General features: G+C 42.4%; 1 protein-coding gene and 2 long non-coding RNA genes across 35 annotated transcripts in view; 1 reads left to right on the top strand and 2 right to left on the bottom strand.

The window, feature by feature from the left end:
* Positions 1 to 24,297, bottom strand: part of NRXN3 (neurexin 3) — a 1,187,696-nt gene that overhangs the window by 346,162 nt on the left and 817,237 nt on the right. The gene's annotated exons all lie outside the window — the stretch shown is intronic.
* Positions 1 to 24,297, bottom strand: part of LOC310681517 — a 52,665-nt gene that overhangs the window by 23,397 nt on the left and 4,971 nt on the right. The gene's annotated exons all lie outside the window — the stretch shown is intronic.
* LOC310681493 lies at positions 269 to 22,937 on the top strand. Its single transcript, XR_014513354.1, has 3 exons — positions 269 to 376; positions 757 to 850; positions 22,721 to 22,937. It is a non-coding gene; the product is annotated as an uncharacterized lncRNA (long non-coding RNA).

The following is a 24,297-nucleotide window of genomic DNA, read 5'->3' as shown; positions in this document are numbered from 1 at the left end:
TAGAAAGCTTTCAGGAAATGAAGAGGTTACAATGAAATATAAAGCAGCACTTGAATAAAATATCATAATGTAGTCAGATGTTGGTCATGTGTCCCTCTTCTTTGCTATTAAAACACAATTCTCTTCCTGAATATGGTGGGTTATAGATGATCATTTTACAATCATTTACCACATGTCCCCACACAAGTGCTGTTTGCCTTCTCTACTTCCACCTTCGGGAATGCAAAAGTGCTGATTGGCATAGTTTCATTTTGTGGTTCAGCAGCATTCACCATAAATAGGCTCCAGTCATTTGAAATCCTCATCTTAAACACGCACACTTTCTCTCTCTTTCTGCTGAACCGTCAGCCTTTCCATGTCAGCTCCAGGATGGACAGTGAGTTTCCACCAGTGATTGATTTATGTGTGTTCGTGCTTTGAACTTGGGGACAATGACTTCTTCCTGCGATGATAATGTTGTCAGGGTGAGTGGGATGCGCACCTGTGTAGAGGATTAATTGACTGCCCTCAAGAGATGAGACTGGGGTTGGTTAGAACATTACCATGTTGCGAGGCAGGTGCTGCCGCTGCAGACTTAATGGTCACTTCTCTGTAAGGAGCTTGCATTGAGCAATCAGCCAAAGCTCAGTGGTTAAAACATTCATGTTAGCCTCTCTTCTACAGCTCCTGGGAGCTTTTGCATATGAACTTGGTTAAACTCAGGTTCAGTTCAGGTATCTGGTCCACTCATCCATTAAATGTTGCTTTCTTCTGTAGCTGGCAGTAGGATCAATGTCAACCATACTGGAAGGCTTGTTGGAAAACCGAAATATTTTGGCACTTTGTAGTTCATTTGTCCTTCTTGCACAAGGTGTGGATACAGGTTTATTTACTAAGTTGCACTTATTAACTTGCAGCTTAAATGAGTTCAAGGTGGCGTATGTGGCTTTGCACCCTGTTCCACTGTATTCTCACAACTAGCTTGTGAGGTAAGTCAGGCAGAGAAATAGTGGGTGGCCAAGGTGACTCAGTGAAATTCATTTAAACAAGTGCGAGAGCCAGTGTGGTGTAGGACCTTGGAGACCAGCTTTCAAAACCTTAGCCATGAAGTTCACTGGGTGACCTTGGGCCAGTCACAATTCCTCAGCCTAAACTACATCACAGGCATGTTGTGAGGGTAAAATGAAGAAGAAGGAGTGTGGGAGGAGGGAGAGAGAGACAATTAGACAGAGTGTGTGCGCACCATGGTAGTTTGGTCATCTCTATGGGCCCACTGAAACCAGAAAATCCAAATAACTGAGGCAGTAACATATGAAACCTACATCCTTCTCATTCTACTTTTTCAACAGCTTGCTCTCTGGACAAGACTACAAAAGCATGCTCACAGCACACAAACTTAGGAGATATATTTGACTATATACTCAACCCCCACCAATGGAAAGTCAATATTTCTAAAACAAATCCCTGTTACCAATACTTTTCAGAGTTTGAAGGTGGGAGATATTTTAGATTATCATGATGAAGTTCCAGTATAATTTTTGCAATCTTAACCTGAGAAAGTGAGCGATGGAGAGACTAAATGAAAATACCGGTATGGAAATGAGTGTTAAGCAAGGAACAAATCCATAACATATTACATTTATCTAGACATGGATTACACTGGGTGACAATCCAGTCTTATCAGCTGATGCACAGCAAGGCTTCATTAGTGTATAAGGACAAGTGTTGAGCAGTATAGGCATTATCCAACCCCCACCCCAGCCTCACTGATCGCTCAGAGAGATAAGAAAATTAATTCTGCTGTTTTTCTCTATGCTATGGAAAAGAAAATGTGAACATCTACAGTCTTGTCTAGGATAGTGGCTTCTCCAACTTGCAGCTATGCATTTCCATATAGATCTCAAAGTCGCTTAAAAATGGGGGGAAACAGCATCACCCTCACCTTTCAAGAAAATCTAGGTATAGAAAGGGGAATTCATGTATGCAAAATAACAATGCAGATGAGACAGAACAAAAAGTAGAGGAACACAAGTAATTTGTGGTAGAAACAGAAGCTAATGAAGGGTATTTAAGATGATGGTTCTTTAAAAAGGATTTGTTACTTGTGTTGAACTGACATTGTTATGTTGCTGTAATATTACAGCTTCCGTTATGATTTTTTACTGTTCTTGTAGACTGCTTGTTTACTGTGAGCCACTTTAAGCACAAATGTATCTGTGTGGGGAAATGTATCTGTGTGGGGAAAACAGAAAGGGAAAACTAGATTTATCACCAGAAACCTGCCAAAACTATGCAATCCAGTGAGCTGTGGTGGCACCAGAACCTTTCCTTTCCAACCAAGCGATGATCTCCAAAAAGTCTGTGCTTTATAACTTAACAACAGAACCTCTGAGCTCAGCATGGGCCTGTTCTACAATAACTTAAGGAAAGCTTCATTACTACTACTTCTTCATTTTTTCATATATATTTTTTCCATTTTGAGGTTTTAGATTCAAGTTAGTGATGGGTTTCACTATAGTGCCTCCTGACTTGTTTATTTGCCATGCAAGGCTGGGGGAATAATGGAGCTGCAAAGGTCTCCAAGCCATATTGTGGAAAGGAGAGTGCCATTGTTGTTACCAGCACAAAAACCATGACAACTACACACTGGCATGAATAAACCAGCACTAGAGGGCAGGATCTCCTGCAATTTCCCATTTACTCTTGGAATGCGTGGAAACACACAGATTTGGCCTTAAGACGCACAAGCGTTTCCTTACACGGGAGATGTGATGCAAGCTTCTATTTTCACAATCAGACACACACAGCTTCTCTCCTCTGGGTGCAGTAGGCAGAAAAGTTGATGTTTAGCCAGTGGAAGCCCAAGTCTGAAACACTGTTCAGTTCACTGAGTAGTCTAGGGGAAGGCAATGGCCCTGATCCTGCTAAGATGAGTCATGACTAATAGTACGATTCTATTCGTATTTACTCAGACATAAGTCTTGCTGCGTCCTGTGGGGCTTACTCCTTGGTGTGTTTAGGTCTGCAGCCTAAGTCCCAATGAAACCAGAGGAATAAGTGAGTTATAATTAACATCTTTCCCCTTGTTTACAACTGGAATTAGTAAGAGTAGATAGATCAGGGCCATTGCCTCCCACCTTGCACAGCTGTTGTAAATGAGAGAAAGGGCTGCTGCTACAGGATCAAGAATAAGATGTCGGAAGAGCAGCATGTGTGGGAGGTCTATGCACCAACTGTCCCCCACAGCACTTTTCTCTAATGGGTGTCATCAGCTTTTCACTTTCGGGAGCACTAAATTTACCCAGTTTAAAGAAGAGAAAATGGTTAGTGCCAGAACTGACACCTGTGACATTTTTTAAAAAATGACATCGCTGAACTACTAAGTTATAATCCTGTAGCTGGTTCCCACAAATGTTGTCAGGTTCATTCAGATGCTGCAAGAGAGAGTAGCCTTTTTTTGATTTCAGCAAAAGACATCCTGTACACAGGCTGGCACAGTGATGTGCACCTGGGCTATTACCATGGAAGTAACTGTCACGCTAATGCAGGAAAATACATTAGAATCCTGACCTCCCAGGTAGAAACATGCTGTAAAAATGGGCTTGTAAGGAGTGATTCACTCACTGCTTGCAATAATGGGAATGCACCATCCGAATGCAAATGAGAACAACAGTTAATTATTTTTGCACTGTAGCTCTGGGGCTCCTCCTCGGCCTATGTTAGTTCCTTAAGTTGTAGAAGTTGCCATGTCTCTGCCACCTCTAAAAGACTGCAGCTGATTAAATTTTGAGTTCCAGCAGGAAACCCAACACTGTCAGAGCTTCAGTTTCATATTTTATGAACACCAACATCCCCGCCGCCACCCCCACCCAGTCTGCAAAACTCATTTTCTTTTGTTGCGCGGAGGAAGGTCAACCGGAAGTGTATATGAAGGTTTTGTTCAGCATTAAGTTAATATAATTATGCTCTCTGATGAGACACTACAAGGCTTGCTCATTGGGAAGGGGGGAGGAATAAAGCTTGGCTTGCCTGTATCAGAAATGAAATGTAATTCTGAGATTACTGTGTCTGCAGAGTTATACCTAATATGAGCAAGATGAGGTGTTGTCAACCTCAGGAAATAGATCTTCAATGCCGTAAAGGATAGCAGAATGTAGCTCTGAGAAGCCTACACACAAAGTTCATGCTTGGTGCCATACTGAAAGAAGCTTTAAAGGAAGAGGTCAGCCACATGAGTTGAAGTGCACAGGAAAGGAGGAGTTTTGAATTGGTGAATAGGGAAGAGTGCAATTTAGATCTTTCAGGCAAGACTGCAAATAAGCTCACACCACACCTCTGTCTCTGAGTTTTCCTATTCTTCTCCATTAACCAAAGGGTCAAATTGAAGGTCCTGTGTGTTGTTATCACAGAAGAAACAATTAGGATCATGAGTGGTTCTCTTGTAGATATTCACTACTCCTAATGTTTACAGTACCACAATTATTATTCAGTTATTTAATGTCCATTAAATCCAAATTATATCATGTTGTTGTTTTTTCTATATAGATGCTTCGCTTATGAAGTGCTGTACCTATTTTGTCAAGAATAAAAGGGGAAACTAAAAGTATGTTGGGTCATCATCTTCAAGTCATTCATTAAATCTACAGTTCTCAAACCACTTAGTCTAGATTAGGGAAACTGCCAGTAGAACAAGTAGTTTGCTTTGGATCACAACCCCTTGTTCCATAATGTGCTTGATTCATTTAGTTCACTTTGACCAGCAAAAAAGAATAGCAGCAAATTTACATAAATCAAATTAAGCCCGTGTAACCCTGCTGATATCCCAAGTTAGCATCAGGGCAAAGTCCACCTAATGTCTGAATGGTTCCAATGTGTGCATTCACTAAAAACCAGTGTTGTCAAAAGCAGGAAAGAATACTAGGCAGCTGATAGCACAATGCCACCGCCTTAATAAAGGAAGAAACCTTGTTAGAAAATAGAACTTCTTCCACTACATTTTTTGGAACACCTGATACAGCTATTTGGTGCCCTGATCCGTTGTAGTACTAGTAACAGAAACACTATGGTTATCTGTATTATTCTCTGTCTGGAAACACAGAATATTATTTACTATTTACATTTAACATAAACAACACACTCTGCCTTCTTGTCCAACAAAATCAAGCCATTTGTGTCTCTCTGATATAATTGGTGGTGGCTAAATGGCATCCTGAACTGAAAGCCAACAAAGAATTTGCCTATAATAGGTGCAATCACATTTCATAATTACAGTTTCTTGGCTGTGTCCAACAGCTCATTGTTTTTTGGAAGCCCAAGTTGGCACTCTTCATAATGACATAAGCTCTTTTATCTTCAACAAAAGTCAAAGATGCTAACATATCATAAGAGCTAGGTTCAGCACTGTACAAAACCAAGCTGGGTAGTATCAGCAGAACCAACAAATAATCCAGAATCCACTCCTAATATCCAACCAAGTGTAAAAGCAGATGCTTCTACCTTTGGAGAGCTCTGAAGGTTTCATTTTCCTTTGCCAGGTTCTTGGAGAAATCTTACAAGGTAGTATCTGTCTGATATGGTCTGTATGCTGCTAAAGAAGCTCAAGTCCATGTGTCCTTTTAACATGGAACAGAAAGAGCATTGCATGCGGCAGCTGTGTAGCAAGACTCTTCAGCAGCAACTTGACTTCTGGCAGACAGAGCGAGGCTTGAAGTCAGAGCACACTTTCTGCTAGTTTTCTTTTGCTTCTTTTCTTCCCTCCTGTACTCTGCCACTCAAGCGCTGCAGGACCATAACCACCCAGGCCTCATTAATCAGAAAGCAAGGCGCTTGTGAAAGGAGGGGTCAAGTGAAGGGCTTAGAGAACTAGACTGAGCGAAAGCACTGTGCAAGCCATGGATACAACAGGAGCGACATCCTATGTAGAATGATAATTAGACAGATAAGATCAACAGAGGTCAGGAAGGGACAAAAGATGTAGGCACAAGGTACAACAAACAAGAGTGTTTGTTGCTGCATTTTCAATGCGCTGTTTCATCTGAGACTTCGGAGCTGAAACAAGATGTCTGATTTGAAAGGGAAGAGCATAGATAACTCCAGTGCCAGAACGAGCAGGAGCTGCAATTTCAGCTGAACCAGATGTAGAGCACATGCCTTGTACACAGAACACCCCAGTTTCAATTTCCTACATAACCAAGTAGGAAAGCGGGAATACAGTCTTCTCTGCTCAAAAACTTGCAGTGGACTAATGGTCTGGTTTGGTGGACAACAGCTTCATATGGCATTTCATGAGGAGTGGCTACAGTCTGGTGGTAGCATGGAAGAGAGAACTATCAAAGGCTACTAGTCATGACGTCTGTTCTCTACCCCCTCAGGTGGAAGCAGCAATGCTTCCGAATACCAATTGCTGGAAACCAGAGGAGGGAAGCGGGTGCTCAAAATCCTGAGTGCTGGTTTCCCTTTGGGGCATCTGATAGGCCACTGCAAGAACAGGATGCTGGACTAGATGGGTCATTGGCCTGATCCAGCAGGTTCTTCTTACATTCTTGTATGCAGATAGCCCCAAGTCCCATGCTTGTTATATCTAATTAAAAGGATCTCACTCTGGAGAGCTGATATTACTGAGAATAGGCAATGGTGGGCTGAGTGGACCAATGGTTTGACTTGGAATAAGGCAGCTTCATATGCTCAACTTGTCCTTACTGGGCTGTGGGTATAATATATCCACTTGTGTGATGCCAGATTCACTGAAACCAGTGAAAACAGGAAAGCCAGATGCAGTGTGTTACAGAGGCATGGGTGGGAGCCAGAGCTTCTTGCAAGGATTTTCTTTCTCTGTCAAACAAGATCATCCTCTGGGTCAGGCTACTCCTAATTCTTATAAACCATTCATCTCTCCTGGGCAGCCATTCATTCAACATACATCCCAACGGTTCTGAAAAGCAGGCAGAGCCGAGTTGTGCTAATTACATCTTCAACGGTGTGTAACAGCCCTATCATTCCATTGCAGCTACTGTGTAGCACACAAGCATCCCCAAGTAGCATCTCAGTCATTACGCTTGCAAGCTCTGTGGTTATACAATAAAAGCCATACACACATGCACAGTTTGTGTTGCTTATTTTTCCTGCTCTTGTGCATCCCTTTCCTCCTCCTGTATGCAGTACAGCTTGAGCTCTCCATTATTCAGGATCTCTCTCTCCCCCCCTTTCTAATGATAAGTAATAAGCTTTTCCTTCGGGGAGGGTGGATGACCCATATGGCTTACAACCATAAAATGCCTTTGTGTTGAAACCAGTTTACCTCTTGAGCAACCGCCATTGCCTGAATAATCTTGCTGCATTGATCAACTAGTCCCACTGCAGATTTAGCCAATGAAAACAGGGAGACCAGAATGGAGCAACAGATGGAGTGTTCAAATTTCTACAAAAAAGCTGTTTCAGACATTTAGACTGTTTTCTATGCAATCTGTTCTAGGGAAGTATTTACATGGAGAACATGTGTGACCTGGCCCTCTACCGAGACAGCTGTGGCCTCGCAGAAGCAATTTTCATCACTGGGGCAGATGAAAAATATGCGCTTATCTCTTCTATCTTATCTTATTTATCATATGTTCTTCATTTCTTTTTAAGAACATCAGAGGAGCCTGCTGGATCAGGCCAATGGCCCATCTATTCCAGTAGCCTATTCTCACAGTAGCCAACCAGAAGCCTCAAAACGGGGCAATGAGTGCATCAGCTCTCTGCCCACTAGCGATTCCAGCAACTGGTATGCAGAGGCATATTGTCTCTCACAGTGGAGGTAGAACATAGCCACCGTAGCTAGTAGCCATTGATGACCTTCTCCTCCATGAATTTGTCCAGTCCTCTTTTAAAACCATTCAAGTTGGTGGTCATCCCTACTTCTTGTGTGAGTAAATTTCATTGTTTAACTATTGCACTGTGTGAAGAAGTTATTTCTTTTTTCTGTCTTGAATCTCCCAACAAAAGGAAGAAATAACAACACTACTGGTTATGCTATTTGGCCAAGTAGCATTATGCAACTTCACCAAATTTCACTTATTTTTGGGTCAAAGCAAAGTGTATTTCTTATGGGAGCAGTCTAAAGTGTAGACTCTGGACGGCCTTAGTCCTGGGTCATAGGGGCAATTCTCCCAACTTTTCAAAATCCGATCTGTAGATTTCTGACTGCTTCAACTTTATTTAAGTATAATTAATGCTTCCACAGCATTGTGTTATGTTTTCATTGTGTTGCAAGTCCTTCATGAGTGTTCTAATACAACACACAAATGGCAGAGAACTCAAAGACTATGGATACTTTTTTTTACAAACACTGTGAAGAAGACACTTTGACATGGTAAGCACTGCACCCATAAAATACAGCCCCCCGTTTTCCTCCTTTATTTATTTATATTTATATCAATAGGCTCAGAGATTCCCACCGATCTTTTGTTTAAAATGTCTCCAGCAAGGGGACATTAAAAGGTCTTCTGTCCAAAGCCTTGAAAACTGCACCCAACCAAAGGAAACAATAGCCATCTGCTAACATTTAGTAAATGTTCAGAGGGAACAAAACTGGGTCATGGCTATCTTGATTACCTCCCCTTCCCACTGTGTTCAGTGCGTTCAGCACAGGAGCAATTCTGGACATGATGAATCAGTAAGCTAGCTTAAAAAAACAAACAAACAAAATTCTATAAAGGACAGTTCCACAAGATTCATCACATTCTGGTACAGAAGTAGCCACACTGACCAATGCATGACAATTGATCATACGTGTTGGGGCCGATGGGAGATGGAGCCCATAACATCTGGAGGGCATCCCATTGGCTACCCTGATTCTAGTATGACCTCAAAACACAACTCAGGGCAGGGCTATGCAGATGAACAGGAACTACACAGAGAGGGCAAATTTTCAGTGAGTCCTGCTAAGACCCATTAGGCAAAGTATGCAGGCTGCATCCTTGGGCACAGTTGAGAGGAGACGGCATGTGCCCCTCACTCCACACATTTTTCAATGCAGCATCGATCAGAGAACGTGCCAGCAGTTTGTTCTTATCAAAGAACTTGGGCAGTTGCGTGTGTTTTTTCTAAAGTAGATGTGCCGCATATACTGCAGATGCTTTATTTACCTGAACTCTGGGAAGCAGAAAAGGGAGGCTGGTTTTTTTCACTGCAAGTATATTACCACAGTGAAGGGGGGGTGGGGAGGGAAATCACTGAGAATAAATTTTGCTTTTCAAGTGTGTCCCGGTGAGAGCAATATAAAAAATAATTTAGGACCAACCGTGTAATTATGTGCATTTATTCTAACCTTCCATTACTGGAGATAACAAGATGAATAGTAAAATGTGAACTTTAACAATCCTGTAATTATAGCCACTGAACCGTACATTATTGAAAGAATTGTGCACAATCCAGATGCAAAAGAATCAACTGGGTATGTAAATAGAAATGAAACTAAAATAATCAAGTGATGAAGAAGTAATGTGCGGCACTAAATAGCTTCTCAGCATCTTTTACTGCTGTGTTTTCATTTCCTAAACAAATACTCCATTTATTTTTATCATTTTTTTGCCACACGTCCCACAATGATGTGTTTTGTTCTGGGGGTTGTAAGCAGCCCTATGAAAAATCTCTTGGTGGCTGCTGGTTACTATTCAGAATTTTCTATTTGACTCTTTCTCACAACTGAGGTTGCCTAGTTTACATTCATGCAATGCACAACAAATCTATTGAAATATACTAGCAGCAGAATCCAATGTGTGTTTATTCAGAACTAAGTCCTGCTGGCACTTACTCCCTAGCAAGCAAGTTTAGGGTTGTAGCCTGCAACACTTGGAAGATTCAGCCCCTTGAAGGACTGCACCCAATAAACCCAGAATAGCTTTTTTTATTTGTTTGCTATCACCATCAATTACATGGCAATAAAGTTAAGGCTCTGTTACTTTTAAGCACAAGATGCTAGCACACTTTAAGAGATGTGAAATAAAGCAAGAGCTAATACTCAGTACCTCCAGCCAACAGTGTATCCTAAATAATAATAATAAAACCACATGGAAAGGGGCTTTTAACATTCATTTCCAGTTTTTAAAAGGGCACAGGGTGAGTCTCTAGGAGCAACATGTTCACTCCATCCATTGGCTCTGCTGCCACTCTAGGAAATGAATTGTTGCAGAGGGAGGAGACTGTTGTAGGGAACAGTCAAGAAGATGTTGTAGAAACCATGGAAAAACATGGATCTCAGAAGGAATGTGGTACAAGGAAGGCTGAGAATGGAGGGGTGGCTGGGAATAGTTTCAGGCAGGTTTATAAGGAGAATTGGCAAGAGCGAGCTTTCATCCTCAGACCTGTCTCCTTGGGTTAACGTGAAGGGTGATCCCATGAAGGAATTGAACCAGCATAACCAAAGCTATCACTGAGCTGACTTGACCCACCATCCACATCAGGGACAAGGGACAACAATTTACATAAGGCCTCTTTCCCCATAGTCCTCATCTGCACCAGTACAATGCAATCTCTTCAGTAGACTCTGCAACTTCGGTGGAATACTGCTGACAACCAAAAGCCTCAGTGAAGGCTGAGATACAGCCTTCCGCGTTAGCCAAGATATCACCCCACAAACTTTCACCGGCTGCTCCTCCGTTGCTCTCCCTCAACATATTTTATACCAATGACAAATCCTAGTAAAGTGTTCTACGGTCTTTGACATGGTAGAGCTCAGCCTGCAACTTTAATTATGTTGAAGGAAATGCCATTGCTTCTTCTAATCAGTATTAATGGCCTTCTCATCCTCCGTAATAATGTTTTCATGTGAAGGATGATTTTTACAAGGGGAAACAAAGCATGCATGTCTGGAGAATAATCCTAAGTCACAGTATGATGTTGCATTGATAAAGCTAAGGAGATTTAAACCTTATCCATGACCACTCAGCACTCTCCAGGAGACCAGCGCAAGGGCCAAACCAGAGACAGTTAGTAAAGCAGGGATGCTATCTAGCCTGTACTGAGCTACTTGTGCACTGACACTGCCCTGTACTGAAATCTGCTTTTGGCAAGCCCTGGCAAATTGGCCCTAGATGTGTGTTCTCAGTCCAGCAAGTTCAATTTAAGGGCCATTTACCCCTTCCCAATCTTTCTCTTCCCAATTACTTTCCTTAAGGGTCTAGTTGTGCCATTAGCTGTTCCTTTGGCACAGGTTTGGAGGCGATCCCAAGTTCTGGGGTTTGCCATCACGGTAATTACCCTAAGTCCTACTGAAGTCAACTGGACAGTGGGATTAGTAAACAAGTGCAAATTTACACCCAAAAGGCATCAACAGCCAGAACACTCTCCAATTTGGAGTAAAAAAATGACTGCAGGATGAAGTTAGTTAATTTTTTGCATCATTGGACTAGTATGTGATAAATGATGGTGCATTATCCCTATTTCCAGAGGACTGTCAGGGAACAGAGTACATAACCTAAGCAGATAACAGGGTCCAGCCTCAAGGAGCTTACAATCTATATTTTGATTGTGTGTGGTGAGCGGGGTGGGAAAAAGAGGAAGAGGAAATGAATACTGGGAAGGGATGAGTAAATGCAGCTACACAGACTTAGAATTCTTTTCAGTTGGAATTGAGGACTAAGAAGCTGAGAAGCACACTACATATCTAAGCAGAAATTAAGTGGAAAGAAAGAAAAAGAGGGAGGGCTGGGCTGGGCAATGCAATGAAAGGGGTGTGTGCAAAGGAACAGATAACACAAACAAAGGCAGCTCAGCAGGCACTTTGCAAATCTGTGCTGAAATCACAGCTTTGGTGGGAGGAGGTTAAGCAAATGGCAAAACCTTTCCCCAAGCACCTGTTTATGTTGGTGGATAAACAAATTTGGATTAAGGGAGAGAAGAGAGAGGAGAGGGAGGGTGTGAGGGAGGGAGGGAGAATCTGAGATGTCAGCATACTTCAAAAGAAGAACATTTTACTCAGTGCATTTCCCATTAGCTGGATTGCTCCTAGCACTGTCTTATATTTGCTGCCCTGACTTTCCTTGCAGGGGTGTCAGTGACAGAACTGAAGGCACACATAAAAGCACACCAAAATCAGCCTAATCTGTACAGTTGCAAAACACTCCTCTGCAATTACATCCAGCACTATTGTTTTTTTTTTAAATAATATTTTATTGAGTTTTACAACAGAAACTTGAAACAACATTAAACCAACAACCTCAGAAAAACAACATAAAGAAAAAGAAAAGGAAAAAACAGAAAAGATAAGTATTACAACACACAAACACAAAACAGCAAAATACAACATAGAAAATAAAACATATTAAAAACAATTTTTGTCTCCTTGTATTCTTTACATTAACTTATTTCTCCGACTTCCCCAGGCCTTCCTTCTCTGTATTCCAAATCATATATTCTGTCTGCAAATTCTTGTCCTCTATCGTACTTTGATTTTCTAATACTCTTAAAGACTAATAGATAATTGCATTTCCTTAGTCTGACAAAATATTAAATCTTTCTCTGATCACTTTTTCCCAAATACCCATTCATCCTCAATCCGATGTCATCAAATGTTCGTTATCTTATAATGTTTCTGTAAATAATCCTTGAATTTCCTCCAATCTTCCTTCACCGTCTCTTCTCCCTGGTCTCTGATTCTGCCGGTCATTTCTGCCAATTCCATATAGTCAATAACTTTCATCTGCCATTCTTCCAGTGTGGGTAGCTGTTGAGTCTTCCAATACTGTGCGATGAGTATCCTTGCTGCTGCTGTAGCATACATGAAAAATGTCCTATCCTTCTTATGCACCTGTTGGCTAACCATACCCAGGAGAAAGGCCTCTGGTTTCTTCAAGAATGTGTATTTAAAAACTTTTTTCAACTCATTATAAATCATCTCCCAGAATGCCTTTATCCTTGGGCATGTCCACCAAAGGTGAAAGAATGTACCTTCAACCTCTTGACATTTCCAACACTTATTGTCAGGTAAGTGGTAGATTTTTGCAAGCTTGACTGGTGTCATGTACCACCTGTATATCATTTTCATAATATTCTCTCTTAAGGCATTAGATGCTGTAAATTTCATACCAGTGGTCCATAACTTTTCCCAGTCAGCAAACATTATGTTGTGACCCAAATCTTGGGCCCACTTAACCATCACTGATTTCACTTCCTCATCTTGTGCTTGTTTGGAGGCTCTAGCAGGGGAGCGCAGCCACCGCACACCCCCGACCGAAGAACGGCACACTCCCCCCATCCGGGATGGTCGTCCTCCTCCACCGAGCGCGCAGCTTCGGGAGGGACGCACATGGAGCGGTGAGGGAGGAAGGGGACACCCGCCTAGCCAGCCAGACCAGCCGAATCAACCCTGGCGATCAACGGGGTGACAGATGTCGCAGCCAGATCGCCCCCACATCCAGCACTATTGTTGTGCAATTTTCTGCATAGGAACATACACACAAAAAAGAAAGACTCTTGCCTAAATCTCACTATTTTCCTTTCTCGATTCTCTCGCCTTCCCCCAAATCAAGACCTGTAAGATCAAGGGAGAAAAAAGCTGCAGGAGTCCAGCCTTTCATAATGACCAGGAATCAAACTTTATTTTCTATAAGAACATAACAGAACCCTATATTTTAAAGAGGGGGAAAATTGGTATAAATTGTCAGGATGTCATAAAAGTAAGTGGAATTTAAGTAGATGTAAGTAGTTAGTGATTTGACCTATGATCTTCCTGTTTTGCATGTTCCCTACAAATATAAGACGTAAAAGTGCTACCTGTCTGATTCCAGAGCAGTGTGTTTACAGAACAATAGGAAAGACAGCCCAGTAATATTTATCTGTTTGCTAAGGATCAATTCCCTACACATTTTCACACACAGCTGCCCAAATCTCACACCTTTGGGCTTTCCTTTCCTTCATATTTCATTTACAATCCTTTCATCTTATCACAGAAATTTTGCCTGGCACACTAGTGCCTTTCCTTGTGGTTCTTACTTAGCTGTGGCGGCAGGGGCAACCAGATGACATGCATGGTGGTTGCAGGTAAGACCACAATACATTTGTGGCACCTGCAGTTTTGTACCTGGCAATGTATGCAGCAGGGAAAATTTGTCTCGCTTGTCTCCACTCCATTGAATTGTAGGAAATAAGAGAAAAAGAGGATTGGGAAAGAACATAAAGAGAAGGAGAAGAGAAGGAGAAGGAAGGAAGGAAGGAAGGAAGGAAGGAAGGAAGGAAGGAAGGATATGAGGCTGCTATTCTTTTCTTTGGTTTGACCCCTCTTATGTCAGGCAGATCTATGGCTGCCCTCACTGTCCACTCTTGCTCTCTCAAATTGCCTCCATGGAAGGTCTGGCACTATTATTTGTAGAGCCATCTACTGCTGTCAGAACACTCCCCTCTCACTGCCGATAGGGAGGCATTCTGGCATGCTGTGTTGCCACTTGTCTTTGATGCCATTGGGCGGAGAAGCCAAGCAGCAATGCTTTGTGGAATGTCCTGGTGGCAGCATTGGGGGGGGGGGGCGAGCAGCATGGTGGCAGGAGGCAGTAATCCCTGTTTCACCTTAGGTGGCTGAATGGGATGGACTGCCCCTGATTATTTGGTTCTTGATTCCTTTTGGCAGTTGAGTAACTCCAGGCTTAAGATCTTCCTCTCCATCACAACATATTCATGTTCACCCCCATTACCACCATGCAAATACCTGACTCAGTTTCTGAGGCCTATCCAGGGAGCCCAGAATATTATGAAAACTGTGTTCTACATGAGCCTCAGCACATTCCATGAAGGGTTGTGTTCATTTTGGGGGAGGTAGGGTGTATACCTTTGCATAATACTATAGTTTTTGCTTAACGCTAGACTGTGCTGTTCTCCTAGTGATGCTTGACAAAACTACCTGACTGCTTAGGGACTTTTAAGAATCCCATTCTAAATAAACACTGTGCACTATACTAAATTGTTATGCTAAAGTATGGCACCAATTATATTTTATAATTTCTTAGGCATTTGATCTTCTGAAACGCAACCTGAACATTAACTCCTGTTCTCAGTCTCTCTCTCATTCATATATGTTTATATTTACATATATAAAGTCATGGCCGACTCTGGGGCTGCGGTGCTCATCTCGCTTTATTGGCTGAGGGAGTCGGCGTACAGCTTCCAGGTCATGTGGCCAGCATGACTAAGCCGCTTCTGGTGATACAGGGCAGTGCACGGAAATGGCGTTTACCTTTCCTCCAGAATGGTACCTATTTATCTACTTGTCCTTTGACGTGCTTTCAAACTGTTAGGTTGGCAGGAGCAGGGACCGAGTAACGGGAGCTAACCCCGCTGCAGGGATTTGAACTGCTGACCTTCTGATCAGCAAGCCCTAGGCTCTGTGGTTTAGACTACAGTGCCACCCGTGTCCTGCATTTATATATATAACACCCAACAAATTAAGACAATACAAAAAGAGAAAACAAATAGAAACACAATTTCACATCTTTTTAAAGATAGATTCATGCCAAACCACAAAGAGCTTAGTCATTTTTAAAGGACTGGCAGGAATAGTTTATTAAGGCACTTTTGCACAGGAATTTCACACTTCTTTCCAACCACTGATTAATGTAAAGGGGAGAGAGACCAACACTCCTAATGTAAAAGGAAATTAAAAATAAGCCAGGTGCAAAGCCATTAAGCAGAAAATGAAAACAGGGAAAGAATAGGGGAGTATTTGTTTTTCTCTAACATGCCCAAATATGAGCTTTAATAAGGCATATAAATTACAACCTTGGTAATTTTAATCAGCCAATAAATAACTGAACAAATAAAAACCCTTGCTTTGGCTCTATTCTCATCTGCACAAATAAAACATATAATTAAAGTTGTACACACAACACAGTTTATTTTAAAGCATAGGAAATCTACTTATTAGCTTGGCACTGTAGCATACTAGGAATATGCTGCATACAGATCACAGTGCCATCAAAATAAGGCAGCAAAGTTGGTAAGGATGCTTAGCAACTCAATCGTTCTTGCTAAACAATCAGAGGAAGCAATGCTGTCAACACTGGCTGGCAGTGGGTTCCCAGGGTTCCCAGGATTGAAGGGTGGAAGTTTGGCTTCTCAATGCACCAAAATGCAATGAATAATGAAAAGTGTGCAGACACACCATCAAAGCCATGCTTTCAAACTGTGGCATATAGTATTTGCAGACAATCTGCTACAGTAAAACACTTCCAACATGCAATATTCCCTTCTATTTGGCAAAAAAAAGTAAATGTCAAGATGAGAGATGCTCGTGCTGTATCAACATTTCCCTGTAGCCGCAGAAACCGTTATCAACACTGATAAACCTCTGCCAGGATAAATTTCTTATCAGAATAAGGGCCATAAGAGTGGTTTCAAATTGTGAAAGATTTAACCAATTTAAATTGGTGCCAATTTCCCCAAAGCAATCAAAGAAAGAGTTTTTTTTAAGCTCTTTCAGCTCTCATGAAAGGTGTCCTCCTAGTGCTTTACAGAAGCAGTTTTGAGCAATCTCTTTTACAGGGCTGACTTCTTTCACCTCCGCTGAAACTATAAAAATGCGTATGCATACACACACATGTCACCCTGTCCTCAAGGTGAGGTGAGAAATCAAGGCAGTGCACATTCTTTCAAATCAGCCCCTTTGTGGCCTGTAAACAGCTGTTGCTGCTGTGTGCCTCCTCTTTGCCCTTAAGGTACAGTCGCTGCAGGCAGGCAGAAGAAGAAACCATTGACAATGACTGAGCTGGGGCCATTGATTCCCATACTGCAGTGGAGGAGGACATCACTAATTAAAGAGCTTTATTTACTTGGAGGTCTCTCAGGAGTTACCAAGAGGGAAACAAGGATTGATTAGTAGGAGAGGTTTTCTGATAGTAGGTTCTACCAGGCAGCTGCATTATTTCAACAGACACACACACACACACACACACACAGAGAGAGAGAGAGAGAGAGAGAGAGAGAGAGAGAGAGAGAGAAAGACTTGGTAATTTGCAATGTTTTGATCGCTTTAAATAGTAGGCCAAAGCCAATTCTAAACTCTGGTCCATTTTGACTGAAACTGTCATATGTAGAATAGATTAATAATATGAAAACATCAATTTCCCCATTGCGATTAAAATTGAAACGCCACAAAGACAAAAACCTGACAGCTATTTACCTTGGAAACATCAGTTTTCTGTAATACAGGCATCCCCGGCCTTACGCGCTACCAGCTCACACAAAACCACGTATACGTGCAGCGCCAAGAAATAAATAATTGGATTCAAATCCAGAAATGGCGGGAGAGAGCAGGAGAGCCCAAAGAGGACATCAGAGAGGGCAAAGGAAGCCCCGAAGAGAACCGAGGCACAGTGGGGCTTTGTTTAGGCTGCTCAGCCTCCCTGCCTAACAGCTGGTGCACAGGGTAGCACAGCAGCTGGTGCTGCTTTTCCATGCATCCTTCAGCTGGACCCAGAGCTTCAACTCCAGATATTTTGGTCCGGATTGGGGAGACAGTGGAAGAGAAAGCTGGAGAGCAGGAAAAAACGGACATTTGGAGGCTTTTTAGAAGATGGTCCCCACTTTATGCGATTTCAGCTATGCACTTGGAGGCCAGAACATAACCGGTATGTTACGTGGTGTCCTTTTTTGGCACTTTGCATTAGCTAGCATATGAGGTAGAAGCTGGCGGATCACATGATTTGATTTGTGTGAGTCTGGTGAATATAAATGGCCTTGCCCTGCTTGCCCTTCTGAAGGGGCTTACAATAGGGTTGCTATATGTCCAGAATTTCCTGGACATAGCCAGGATTCGGCCATTAGAAACAGTGTCCGGACAGAAATTTGTTCGAATGTCAGAGGAAATCTGGACAACCCATGTCAGAAGTGTAGATTTTGACGAATTTCATCAAAAATAGCTCAAAAACTCCTTTGCCCAAAAAAGCACAGCAACATTTTGTTTCCATTGCATACTGCAAAGTATGAAGTGGTCCTAATTCTATTTCTGTTTTCTAGACTTGGACCAAATGGCTCATTCACAGTTGATTCTAACAGGATTATCATCCATGAACTTGGGCTGTCTGCATAAGGTGGAACATTTTTGCAGATTGTATGAAACAGTTGCATACACTGCTTTCTGGCAAGTTGCGACTGCGCAACAGATCTTTTCCCCCTGGTGCCGTTGGGCCCGCCCTCACCTAAATATAGTGCACCCACCACTGAGAACACCAGTTCCAAAAATTCCTACAAACTACCCCATATTATTTTGTGGGGGACTTGTGTGAGAGAAAACTTAATAATTTGGAGTCTCAGGCAGGATTTGATCAAATTAGCAAGAATGATTTTATTAAATAAAGGAAGTTTATGACACAAAGTGAGTAAAACATACAATACTTGAGATTATAATGTTATTTCACTTCAGTTCTTTCTCAGTTGTTGCACAGCTGTTGCTGCATAATACTCTGGTTCCTAAACAAGGTGGTACTTCCTGTCATACACCCCTTTGACAACCTACTCCTGAGGTACTCCACGTAACAGACCCAAGGGATCTCCACACCCCTCTTAACTGGTTTGGGAGTCTTCTCTTTTTGGAGAAGAATCTCTCCCCTCCTGACTGGAATGAGTCCTAAGTAGACTTCTTCTTCTACTTCTCCTGGCTCAGCCTCAGCCTCCCAGTTAATTCCTGGCCTAATTACTCTTACAGGACACAACACACTGTCCTTCACACTAAGCTCAGAGTCTCCTTTCTCTAGTTTGTGATATATTCCTCAAAGTCAGGCTTTCTTAACCTCAGCCCTCCATATGTTTTTGGCCTACAACTCCCATGATCCCTAGCTAGTAAGACCAGTGGTCAGGGATGCTGGGAATTGTAGTCTCAAAACATCTGGAGGGCCGAGGTTGAGGAAGTCTGCTCAAAGTGGATGTTTCTACCCAGAACCAACTCTCTCTCCTCTCACTCCCTATCTCCCAACCTATTCTTCCAACCTACAAACTGTCTCTCAAAATCCTCTCCTTTTCAACTCCCCTCCTGGAACTCTGGCCAATCATAAGCTGCTGTTTTTTAACCGTTTGCTGGCAGGGGAAAAGAAAAAGAAAGCACTTGTTGACCCAACATGCCCAGCAAAAACAAACTTTTCTGTCACACAAGTCAGTCCCGTTTATAATGGAAAGTAGGGCAACTTATCCAGTTTTCCTAAAAGTGGTTTCCACCAAAAGGCAGGTGTGGAGAGGGAATCAAATGACATTTAATGTCTACATAGCTCTATCTTAGCAAGGACATTCAAATAAACCTAAGGGGGAAGGACTGGCATGCCTTAGAATAGCTGCTCACTCTAGCACTGCATAAGGCCAAAGGATTCTGTAAATGAATGCAGGCACTTGGCGTTTTCAATTACAGGAACTAATACAAATGTTATACAATTTGCGGCACCTGACTCTCCCATTGAGGCTAATGCTATTAGAAGAGAGTTATTCCTTAAATACAGGTGGGTATTTAAATATGTGTAAATATGTTATTTTAGGTGCACATTACCATTTTATGGAACCAAGGCTTTCCCTTTTATTTTAAAGCCCTCTAAATATCTCCCATTTAAATGCTGATTTTGTTCATTCCCTTCAGGGTCTCAGAGAAATACATTCTCCTTTGTTTGTTTTATGCATGCACTTCATTGGGTGACTTAAGGCAGAAAAGAAGGCAAGGGAATCTAAATAATAAACCTACTACAATCCTCTGATAAGGGAAAAGTGGCCAAGCAGCTAAGAAGAAGGGCTGAGTATGCAGCAAGGAAAGGGGAACAAATTCAAATATTTAAGCTTATTCCAGTTCTATAATAAATATAGCTTCTGCCAGGCTACAAATATTACAGATTAAAGTCTGAAATGCTCCAAAAGGCTGGGCTACTTTGCTTAACCAGGTTGATGCTCTCAGTCCTTGCCTCCATCATTAGCTGTTTATATTCTAGAAAAGCTGGAAAAAAATGTCATTTTCAATGTACTTATTTTTCTTTCTTTCCAAAGATAGGAAAATACTCTTCCCATCCATCCATAGTAACTTTTCAAAAAAACATATGAATTGAACCAGCCAGGCCAGAATGTGGATCAGGATATGCACTTTGAATGTGGATATTGACATGAATTTCAGTGAGCATCCCACTGAAAGCAATCCAGAATGGCTTGGCAGCATTGTAGCATATGCTGAATCAGATCATTGGTCCATGTAACTCTGTTTTGTCTGTACCAAAGATAGTCAACATGGTGCCCTCCAGTTGTTGTGGACTACTGATACCACCAGCTCCAATCAACATAACCAATAGATAGGATAATGGGAACAAACATCTGGATGGCATCACATTGACTACCCTTAGGGCCTTCTAAGTCTTCTTAGCTGGATATTGGCAAATGATGGTTATAGCAACCCAGTACTTCCCCTTGTCTTCTGCGGCATGTTCAGCAGGCTATTACCTCAATAGAAAGATTCCCAGTTCTTTTCAAATCAGTGACAGGCTTATTAATTGATGTGTTTGTTTATTTTAAGGTTGCATTCCAAATGCTGCAATAATTTCAGTGTTCTGGTGGTTGGAAACTGGGAGAACTTCAACTTCAAAGCTCAGGTGAAGTTTTGTGTTTGGTATTTAAGACATTTTGCATCTGCTCCGTTCAAGGCCAACCACTTAACAATTTTTTCCCTCCAGACTTTGGCCATTATTGTTTAACTGGAGACCACTCATTCTTTCAAAGAGGGGATTGGAGGGACATGATATTGCTATAAAAGACAACCAATTGTTCATGCTCTGTGTAAGAGAGGGCAGGTCTACACCCCAAAGAGCTTATAATCTAAATGGAAACAATGGAAACAACAGAGGAAGGAGAGTGAACCAGAGGCAGGGGTAAAAAAAGGACAAGCACTATGTAGTCGTTTCAGATGTATTTACTTGAGTTTAGATGCAAAACTAATGATCCTTTGCATGACCATGCAATACATGAACTTTAAATTCCATATGTGAGTAAATGAGATTATAAATTAAACTGACAGTATAAACTCAGAAAAGAAACTCAACAGTTCATATTCTACTTGTTGATGACAATAAACTCAAGCATGTTAGTGAAAGACAATCATGTGTTCTTATGAGAGTGTCCCCAAATTTCAGAGACCTACTCACTCCACTTTTGAGTTAAGTTCCCTCCCTTAAGTTGGCTTTAGGACAGGGTTCTGCTCAGTGGAGGCTGATCCATTAAGGGGAATGGGACAGTGCCACACCAACCTCAGTCATCTTTCAGCAAGTTCACACCTGCCAGCCTTCTTACTTAAAACCAGCCCATGGTGTGGCACTGGCTGTTAGCTTCCCGCCACTTGGTTTCAATGTTGCCCTTGTACAGGCACCCCCACTTACATGAGGTTTAGGTTCCTGGCCCCTGTGTGCATAAGTGAAATAATGCAAAATGTGGGAGCACCCTCTAAGAAGCCTCTGAATGCCTCTTTCCCCCTGCTCCTGCTCTCTCCCTATACAACTCTCTCTTCAACTAGAATTGAAGCTGTGGGGCCAGCTGGAGGCTGCAGGATGTGCAGGAAAGCGGCTGCTGCTGCTCCTGCTGCTGCACCACCCCATGAGTCAGCTGTTAGGCAGGGAGGCAAGCAGCCTAAGCAAAGCCCCACTGTGCCTCCGGTCTCTTCGGGGCTTCCATTGCCCTCACTGACATCCTCTTCAGGCTCCAGGGAGGGTCTCCTCACAAGCCACGAGGACTCTTCAGCTGTCTCCTGCCATTTCCTAGTATGATTCTATTTATATATTCCCCAGCACGATGCATATACAGTGGTACCTCGGGTTACAGAGGTTTCAGGTTACAGACGCTTCAGGTTACATACTCTGCTAACCCAGAAATAGTACCTTGGGTTAAGAACTTTGCTTCAGGATAAGAACAGAAATCGCACAGTAGCGGCGCGGCAGCAGCAGGAGGCTCCATTAGCTAAAGTGGTGCTTCAGGTTAAGAACAGTTTCAGGTTAAGAACAGACCTCCTGAACGAATTAAGTACTTAACCTGAAGTACCACTGTACATATGAGGAGAATGTAGAGTGTGGGAATGCTTCTACAACTCAACAAAGATGGGGGGGGCTAGAGCTAGTTTGCTCTTCCTATCATTGACTCTGGCTTCATCTACTGTTGGCCTCCCTGGCTTCTGCTCTACCAGCCTTTATGATCACCAGCTTCCACTGGCCCTACCTATATTTGACAAAAATTCTCAGTAGGGTACCCTTATCGTTTCTTCATTTGGCCTTTCATTCTTAAGGACATCCAAGTCGTAGCCTTTCCCCAAAAACAGAGAGACTTGGGTAACAACTTGTGCAGCCTCTGCTCCCGTGCCTCACTCCTCTGCCAAGTTCTAGCTCTGTTGAGCAGTTGGACTCACAGTGATGAGGTAATGCCTATGGGACTCTGCATAGTGACTTCAAGAGTGTGGGCTAAAGCTCACTTCCCACCAGGTTTGTTTGTTTGTATGTTTTGCTGCCAGTTGGTTTCTAAGGCCACCAAACTGATTGGTAGGCTGCAGAAAGGGGCATGGCAGCCCCTTTATAATTAACATAATCCACAAATGCTTTCGTTTTGTCATGCTTGACATGAAAGACAAGTGGTGCATTTATTGAGTGGTGGCTGACTAGGGCTGGAGTTATAAGTACTTAATATTACTTAATTGCAGTATTTAGCATTTCAGTCCAATGACCTAACAAACAACTCATACATGTTAATATTCTTTCTCTGTACCCTCTGTTTTGCACAGATGCCTGAGTCTTGGGTCCAACAAAAGCTGTTTACAGGGATGGCCAGCTGCTTTTCTCGGCAGGGGATTAGCTGTGTTTATGATGCCCTTCAAAACATTCAATTGCCGAAACTGCAGCAACTGCAAAGGTCTTTTGTCAAATGCAAGAGGAAGAAAGAAGCCACAATAGTCTAAGATTACAGCCCAGCAGGAGTGATGCTCTGTGCATAAGCAGATAAATAATAACCAACACACACAATAAAATAATGGATTTCTTTTCCCCATGAATGCATATATATTTTTTTGCCTCTTGCAATTGTTCCTTGCTGAACCGAAATTGAAAATAGCTTTTACACACTAAATGATCTTTAGAAAATTGTTTTAGAAGTGCCACAGGGCAATAGTGGGCACCTTCCTGTGCATTATGGTCACTGATGAGTCGCTCAGTGAAATGTCCCTACAAGCAGGCTCAGCCAAGCAGTGGCATGGTGTGGGAGAAGACTGCAAAAAGCAGACACCATTAGTCTCACTTTATTTTCTATTTTCAAAGGCCCACGTTTGGAATAATAACACTGGAGAAAGTCGCAACTGAGAGGCAATATCAGAGATAGAGAAAACAGGAGAAGAGCAGTGAAACTTTAAAGAGAAGTCCCTGATAAGAGATAAGGAAAACCTGCAAGGTGAGTCACAGGTGCTTACGCATAAGGATATGGAAAGCAGAGTGTGTGCTCACCTTCCTAACAAGCAGTGGGAGTGGACACTTCATGCTTCATATATACCGTATTTTTTGCACCATAACACTCACTTTTTTCCTCCTAAAAAGTAAGGGGAAATGTCTGTGCGTGTTATGGCGGGAATGCCTACGGGTGGCATGCCTGCAGATTTTCCTCCTATAAAAACTACATGCGTGTTATGGTCGGGTGCGTGTTACAGAGCGAAAAATACGGTAACTTCTATTTTGTTGTAGGTTCTAAAAATATTCTTCCAGTTTAGTGATCTGGACAAACGTGAACTATTTCTTGTCTCCCTACAGCATTATGTGCCTACGTCTATGAGCAGTGCTAAGGTGAAGGGAGATCAAGACGTAGTAATCTTTGTTTCTAACACCATGGTCCTGATAACATTGTCTTGCTAGACATGATTGTTTCTGCATGGCCTCTTGGATGTAGTCTTCAGGCATGGTGACCTTCCTGATTCATGCAGTACAAAGCAGCAAGTCTTGCTGCCTGAGGACTGAAAGGGTATGGACCAGAGCCATGTGGTCAATGGACTAGGGGGACTAGGCTAGTCCCCTAAATGTCCCGAGTAGAGTATTATAATATTAAAGCCTGGTGCCTCCTTCCTAAAGTTCAGGAAGCTTCTGCCCAGCTTAGGGAGGGAGGTGTGATGACATCGCCCCCCGCCAGCAAACTCGCCAGCTGGCGCCTCTGGCCCTAACTGTTCCCATATGAAAAAATGTCACCGCACGCCACTGGTATGGACTACTTAGTAAAGCTGAAGTAGCAACATATAGCCCTTCCTGCATGCTACTTGGATCACGTTCTCAGAGGGGGGAAATACTGGGGAGAATCTCACTAAAGAATTGGCTTCACAGACTG

Source organism: Podarcis tiliguerta, assembly GCF_965153285.1.
Source record: "Podarcis tiliguerta genome assembly, chromosome: 1".
NCBI lineage: Eukaryota > Metazoa > Chordata > Lepidosauria > Squamata > Lacertidae > Podarcis > Podarcis tiliguerta.
The sequence above is the reverse complement of the archived record's forward strand: the minus strand, read 5'-3'. Positions and strand labels throughout refer to the sequence as shown.